Source organism: Sminthopsis crassicaudata, chromosome 5 (genome assembly GCF_048593235.1).
Source record: "Sminthopsis crassicaudata isolate SCR6 chromosome 5, ASM4859323v1, whole genome shotgun sequence".
NCBI lineage: Eukaryota > Metazoa > Chordata > Mammalia > Dasyuromorphia > Dasyuridae > Sminthopsis > Sminthopsis crassicaudata.
In genome coordinates this window covers 108,231,043-108,239,373 of record NC_133621.1, presented here as the reverse complement: position 1 = coordinate 108,239,373, position 8,331 = coordinate 108,231,043, and positions in this window count along the sequence as shown.

Here is an 8,331-nt window from a genome sequence, read left to right as displayed (position 1 = left end):
TGATTACCTTCTCCCTCCCAGTTACCCAACAGTGAATGGGGGGTAGTCAGAGTACCAGGGTCCAGCTGATGGAACAATCGTATCTCTCTCTCTGACACGCTTTAGAAATTCCTTTTTCTCTGCAGTAGTGACAAGACTCATAGCCTTCATATTAATTTATCTATATCATAGTTATCTGGTAATGTACTTAATAGTGCCTGCTAAATTGTAAATCTTCAAACCTTTTGGGAGCAAAGAAATCATGTTTGGATGTTCTTTCCCACAGCATAGTCTGTAGTAGGTGCTTAATAAATGTTTATTAAATGAATAAATGGATTACTTAATTCCCTCTGGGTAAGGGGAACTAGCTGAGTTCAGGGAAAAGCCTTCCACTCTCCTAATGCCTCTGCTAAGGAAATATAGAACTGGATGACAAGAGATGAGTGATACTTTGTTAATACCCTCATCCTCCTGTTAATGTCTTTGCAGATACTGCTGGATTTGGGGATTAGGAAGTAGTCTCCTTTCCAGATTATTTTAAAGGAGTTTTTTTGAGGGAAGGCATTGTGGGAAAAACCTAAAAGATAGTTGCCTAGATTTTCTTTAATGGCCTGAGGTTTTCTTGGTGGAGAATCTGAATTCCACAATGTCTGTTGTACTGTCTCAGTTTATTACAGGGTGGTCACGAATCACCATAAACTGCATTAAGTCTCAGGAGAAAGCTTCCCCCTTTTCTAGAAATAACCCTTAGTATTATTCAACTACTGGATCACAAGTTGTACACAATGTTCAAACTCTGGTTTTATAGCAAAGCACAGAACATTATGTCTCCTTTAGTCATTGTGCTACATCTTAATAGCTTCCCACAGACATGTCAATATTCTTCAACTTTGCTGATTCAAAAAGTGTGAAAGAAGGCCATTGTTTCTGGCCCCAACACTGATGATTGGGGGATCAATAATAAACAGTTCATCTTTGAACCCTTTTGGGTAGAAATTTTTTAATGAAAGGAGGCATGTAATCACTATATTTATTCCCTAATGTGGAGTGGTAGAAAGAATATTGGACTAAGAAACCTAAGTTCTATTGTTTCCAATTTCTAAAACCACTTACTTTGATTCTTTGGGTCTCAGTTTCCTCAGCTGTAAAAAGAAGAGTTCAAATCCTCTTTTCTGTACTTACTAGCTATGTGAACATGGACAAGTAATTTACTTTCTCTGTTTCTTCATCTGTAGAATGCAGATAATAGATGTAGTAGTTATTATCTTGCAAGGTCCTAAGAATCAGATGAGATAATATATGTATAACACTATCTGAATGTCAGTTATCATTACTAGGAAATACTTTTAGTTCTTAAAAGGTTTTCTTGGTTTTGTTTTTTGTCCAAGTTATATACTCCCTGGGCTTAAAAAACAAATTAAGGGGAATATACCGGCATACAGCAGCAATGAGTTAACCCCCAGTACTTTCTGGGATTTAAGGTAATATATCTTCAGAAGGGCTTGACAGTGAAGCAGTCAACAGACATTTATTAAGTGCTTATTATGTGGCAGGTAACTATGCTGAGGATAGGAAGGATCTGGTCTAGACATAAATTGACTTCAGAAAAACTGACTCATTTTGTCCCCTACCATGATTTAATCATGAAAATTTCTGGATTTTTTCCCTCCTCCCCCCACTAGTTAGTGTTCAACCTAATAGCATGTGTGTTACGGGACCTGTTGGTTGAATAATCAGCACACTCTTTTATTTTTATCAAGAAAAGCCTTTGGGACTTTTATCTTCTAGTTCCAGCTTTTCATTGCTTGGTGAATACCTTCTAGTTTGTTTTCTTTGTCTTTAGCAAGAAGTAAATAGGAAAAATTCAATAAGACACGTTCTACTTTTCCCTATTCCCACATCTACCACAAAGGAAAAAAAAACACTGGGGATTTATAATTGTAACTTAAAATTTTAACTCTTTTGGACCCCCAATTTCTTACATTCAATGTTCTTCTTTAATAAAATTTGTAGCCAAATACTTGAGAACTGTGCCTATATATTAATATAACTGATTTCCTTTGTAATTCTATGTTTTATGCTCAATACATTTAAAAACACCATTCTGAAGACTCCATAGTCTATCAAAATGGTACAGTCATCAATCAGCCAATCTGTTCTATGCCAGACATTATGCTACTCTACTACACTGGAAATGCAAAGAAAAACAAAGAGCCCCTAACTTCAAGAAGCTCCCATTCTAATGGGGGAGACAACATGCAAATATGTATATGCTAGATATACACAGGGTAGGTAGAACGGCATTTCAGAGGGAAAGCATTCGTATTAAGGGGCCAGAAAAAGATGGGATTTAAATTGAGATTTAATGGAAACTTGGGAAGCCACGACATGAAACTGAGGAGGGAGAGCATTCAGGAACAGGAGACAGCTTGTGAGAAATGCCAGGAGTCAAGAGGTGGCTCATTTTATGCCAAGAGGGTGCTGTAATTGGATTTCAGAATATGAGGAGGGGAATAAAGTGGGGGAAGATTTTCAAGGTTGGAAAAAGCTATGTCATAACAGAAGATTCTATATTTGATCCTGGAGTTAAGAAGAGCCCCTGGAGTTTTGAGTAGAGGAGTGACATGGTCAGACCCACACTGTAAGGAGATCATTTTGGTAGCAGAGTAAGGACAGACTGGAATAGGGTTTGGACTAAATCCTTGATCAAAGTCATTAAATGTGTTATGTATGTATATATTTACACACATATATATGATATATTGGGGTACTGTATATACCTATGTGTATTAGATATCTATATTATACATCTATATTAAAGTAGATATATTTGGATGATATGTACATATGTATAACATATATTAGATGTCTATATTACATATGCATGCTAAATATGGGTATTAAATTATACACACACACACATACACACACATATATATAGCAGATCTATTAGGGTAATGTCTGTACATGTGTATAATATATATTAGATGTCTATCATACATACACATTAAATCTATATTAGATAATATATACACATATGTAATATATTTTAGATTGCTATATTATATATAAACATTGAATATATATTAGATGTCTATATCATATATATTAAGATAATATCTATATACATATATAAAACCTATAAATGTCTACATCATATATGTGTATTAAATTTATGTATGAGATATATTAGGATAATGTATATACATATGCACAATATGTATTAAATGTATATATTATATGTGTTTATCATATATATGTATATTAAATGTCTATATATTATATATGTATGTACATATATTATGTATATTTTATATGTATATTAAATGTGTTTATATACACATAGAGAGATACATTTGGTACATTGAGATAGAGAGATGAGGTAGGAGAAGAGATGGGAATGAATACCCTAATTCATGTTCTCCTCAGCATAAAAATATTCCAGATATTAATTTGGATCCAAAGCATTTACAAATAAAAAAAATCACATGACATCACCATAAATTAAGGAGCTTTTAAGCAAACATGCCAGGACTAGTAGCCTTATGTCTTCAAGACCAGATGACCACTTGTTAGGTATGTTGGGCAAGATAGACTCTGATCTCCCTGTCACATAGGAGATTACATGATTCTGTAAAATTTAGATGAGTCAGAATACTTCATCATAGTCATCTGGAGAGGTCATATGTTTATTGCCATGTTACTTCCTTTTGCTCGAAGTATTTCTCTTTTGGAATTGCCTTCACAAACATATTACGCAGCTCATGAGAAAAATCAGTCACATTACATTATAGTCATACCTCAAAAGGCTCCAAAACCAAGAAAAGTAACATGTATTGTGCCATTTTCAAAAAGTCCAATTTTATGATAGATGCAGGATTTATAAAAACTGCTTTTTAAAAATGAGTTTTACTCTCACAAATATACTGTAAGATCTGGACATAGGCCACTTGAGAGGAAAAATAAATATGTCTAGAGGGAAAATATTGTTTGAAATCATCCATCAGAGGAAATAAATGAGTTTTTTTTTTTTTGTTTTGTTTTGTTTTGTTTTTAAGAACAAGCCAATTTAGGAAACATGAAGTAGAAGAAATCCTTGGGGAGAGTTGAGAAAATATTTCACTTGGTAGTTGGGAGAGTTAGAGATGTGGATCAGGAGATTAATACTACCATCACACCAACAAAGTGAGAATGGAGTTACCTGCTTGAATACCTAATATCCTGCCCTTAACCTTACTAATAGAATGACTGTAATTGCAAGAAAGATAAAAATGTCCTGGTCTCCCTATTGTCTTTTCAGAATACGAGTTTATGATGGAAATTGTTGTTCTTTTACCAGACCTGAACTCAGGGATCAAGTGTTCTAGTTATCTCAGATCTCTCTGAAATAGAGCTTTGCTCTGGGGTAATTTTGAGTTCCTGCCCATAGCACCCCAGTGCATGGTTATGACCTCCTCATAGGGCACTAGGCTTACATACACTTCGTTTAGCTCTTGACAAGATGAGTCTTGGGTTTCCTGTTCAAAATTAGGTTGTTGTTCAGAATTTAAAATGGCTTTAGAGGTTACCCATTCAACCTGCTATTTTACAGATGAGTAAACTGAGGTAACAATATTTGAAAATAACTCCAAGTTTTACACTCCTTCTCCTATGCCATGTTGTTTCCTATTTATTGATAAAGTTCTTTTGGCCTTCTGGAAGATCTCTTTTAAATCTTATTTTTAATTAAAGTTTTTAAATTTTCAAAATATATGCATGGATAATTTTTCAACATTAAGCTTTGAGAAACCTTGTGTTCCAATTTCCCCTCCCATTCCTCCCACCCTCTCCCCTAGATGGCAAGTAATTCAATATATGTTAAACATGGTAAAATATATATGTTAAATCCAATATATGCATACATATTTATACAATTATCTTGCTGCACAAGAAAAATCAAATCAAAAAGAAAAAAATGAGAAAGAAAATAAAAAGCAAGCAAACAACAAAAAGAGTAAAAATGCTATGTTGTCAACCACACTCAGTTCCCAGAATCCTCTCTCTGGGTGTAGATGGCTCTCTTCATCACAAGATCATTGAAACTGACCTGGATGATCTCATTGTTGAAAAGAGCCACGTCCATCAGAACTGATCATTGTATAATATTCTTGTTGTCTGTTGTGATACAAGAGCCACTTGCCAGTGGCTGCTGGAGGTCTAATTCAGACCTGTAGAATGGATCTTTCATGTGAGAGGATGATGATGATACAAAGAGACTGAGAGGCAGTTGCTGTTTTCTGATCTCCCCACTGAGAGGCTGTTGCATTGTCTGAACTCTCTCCTCTTCCCTCTTGCCTCCAATTTATTTCATTCTCAATCCACAAGGAACATCTGAGTCACTAAAGGCTGCTTTGCAACTCCAAGTGTTATGATTCACAGCTGTAGAGCTCTCGGAGAATTGACCTGTCCCTTCACTTAGGCATGGTCCTTAACAGTTGTCGTGTATAGTGATCTCCTGGTTCTGCTCATTTCACTCTGCATCAGTTCATGTAAGTCTCTCTGAAATCACCCTGCTGGTTGTTTCTTATAGAATAACAATATTTCATAACATTCATATACCATAACTTATTCAGCCATTCCTCAACTAACGGGCACCCACTCAGTTTCCAGGTCCTTGTCACTACAAAAAGGGCTGCCACAAATATTTTTGCACATGTGGGTCTCTGGGAGATCTTTTTACCTACAAACTATAACCAAAAAAGTATTGTATTCAGTGATATTGAAGAACAAGCTGTTATAATCAGAATTCTGTAGGACAGCTTACCTAGTATTCATAATGACTTGGTTGCCATTTCTGCTGCAGTGGAAACTGGGGTTTGTAGGGCCAAATAAATCAATACTCCACGAGCCCACCAAGTGCCAAATCTCACCATAGTCTTCCATACTCCTACTCAAAGTGTAAAGTGGCATAATGATTGCTGGAATATGAATCAAAATGCCATTTAAATTCAAGGGTTTTGCTCCTGAAGCTCTGAGATTTGCTGCTTCTGAATCTTGGACATTTCATTTCTCCCTTTTGATCCTTGATTTTCTTCATTTGTAAAATTGATTGAGTAAATTTCAAGATATTTCTTGTTCTAAATCCTTTAGCAGGAGAAAGAGGAAGAAGAATGCACATAGTGAATAGGTGTGACATTATATTGTGGTACAAAAGCTCTCTTCCCCTATATCTCTACTTTGGTTAAACCTAGCTCTGATCCCCTAGCCTTCCTATAATCCGATAAAGAGAATGTCTGGTGAGTAGGTCTTACTGGATAAAAGATCATCAAATCCATCAATAAGCACTTCTATTAAAAAAAAAAAAAGTCTTTGTTTCATTGTGGAGGTTTTACCCAGAGAAATAAACAAAATGGTGACATGACATAATATTAGTGCCTGATATATATGTCTCATATTCTATATATATATGGTCATATATATTTATAATCTTGTTATTGTTCAGTCATGTCTGACTCTTTGCCATTTTCTTCTCCAGCTCATTTTACAGATGAGAAAACTGAGGCAAACAGGGTCAAGTGACTTGCCCAGAGTCACACAGGTAATAAGTATCTGAGGCCAGATTTGGACGCCAGAAGATAATTTTTCTGGCATTTTATCTACTGCCCCACTTTGCTGCCCTTCCTAATAGACAGTATATTCTATTTAAATGTAATCTATTATTATAATAGTATTATTAAAAAAAAAAAGACTTAATTGTAGATTCATAAGATCTGGATTCAAGTCTTTGCCATTATTTACTAGCAAATCATTTAATCTTCCTGAAACTCACTTTCCTCCTCTACATAAAATGGGATGATCATGATACTTCTGTTACCTATCTTTCCCAGGTTTTCTTGTGAGGATCAAATATGTAGCATGGTGTATAAATGTGAACTGTTATTAAAGTCAGGAACATGGGATTTGGGGCACAGACTCCTATTTTCTCTACACCCCTCCCCCAACTCTATTCAACGTTCAGGATCTAGTTTATTCTCTCTTCTGCCCTCTGGATGTTTCAGGGAAAAAGAATTACAAATACTCATTATTGTTGGAGAGAAGTTGAATTTGGTTGATGCCAATGGAAAAGTTGTTCCGTGCCAGGCAAGGCGGGGGCTTGCTGTGTTAAGCACTATTTAATATATGATATCAATATATGATTTCCACCATGTGGAAAGAATTCTGTTTTCTGTTTCACTTAAAATCATGTTGCTGATGTCTCGTTCCAGTTAATAATTGGTATTTTGGTAGACATTAGAAAGGAGAATAAACACTAGATTGCCTCTAAAAAGGAGACAGAAGGGAAAAAAATCTTGTGCTAAGTTACAAGACTGGGTTTCTAGGGGCAAGAGAATGTAGGGGAGAGCGCCCCGGGGACCTGGGTTTGAAATTTTTTCCCTTTCTGGGTCTCAGTTTTCTCATCAATAATATGATGGGTTGGACTAGTTGAGGATGTTAAAGTGGAGATTCCTCTGAAGTGTGGTTGTCCTAAATGGCCACTGAGTTCCTTTCCAATCCTAAAATTCTGCAATTTCATGATAAGATGCTTTCTAAAGTCCTTCCAATATTTCAACCAGTGATTTCGAGGTAGAATGGACTTTGGAGGCCACGGTGTTCCACCCTTCAAATTACGTATGAGGAAACTTATTCTGAGATTAAAGTGATTTACCCCTAGGGTTACACGATTAATACATTATCATGCCTGGGACTTCCTGACTCCACCGAATCATCTGTGGCATGGCTGAACTTTTTCCCTCAAGGAAATTTTTAAAAATCGAGGCTAAATCAAAACATCCTGCTAATGAGGCTATCCAAGGATGGCTTTTTAAAAAGATGGTTTTCATAAATGTAGTCTGTTCTTCAAGGGGAAGAAAAAGCTTAACAAAAATAAGAAGCACACGAGCAAGTCTATTTCCTCACTCCAAGCTCACATGGAAGAGTGTCTGTCATACTCCAGATTGGTTGGATTAGATGTCACCGGGTCTATTTTTGGATGGTTCTTGCAGCCGGTGCTTCTAGACTCAAAGGTCCTTGTTCAGGGGGTCTCTGCCTCTATTCCTTCCCACTTTGTAAAGGCTTTGGAGGCACCCCCTCGCTACCATTCACAATACCTGTCTGCATGCAGGTAAGGAGCATGATCTCTCCCTGGCTGAAAGAAGTCTGGAGGGAAGGGGGTTGTCCAGGGCCCAGACTCCTTTGCAGACTGCGTGACTGTAATAATTTCCCCCCCTCCCAAAAAAGTCTACTCAGGAAACCGCGATGTCTCATAACCTTTGATATCCAATTAAGGCACTTAAATCACAGGCGCCTCTACCAGAAGGGTTTTCTGAGCTACAA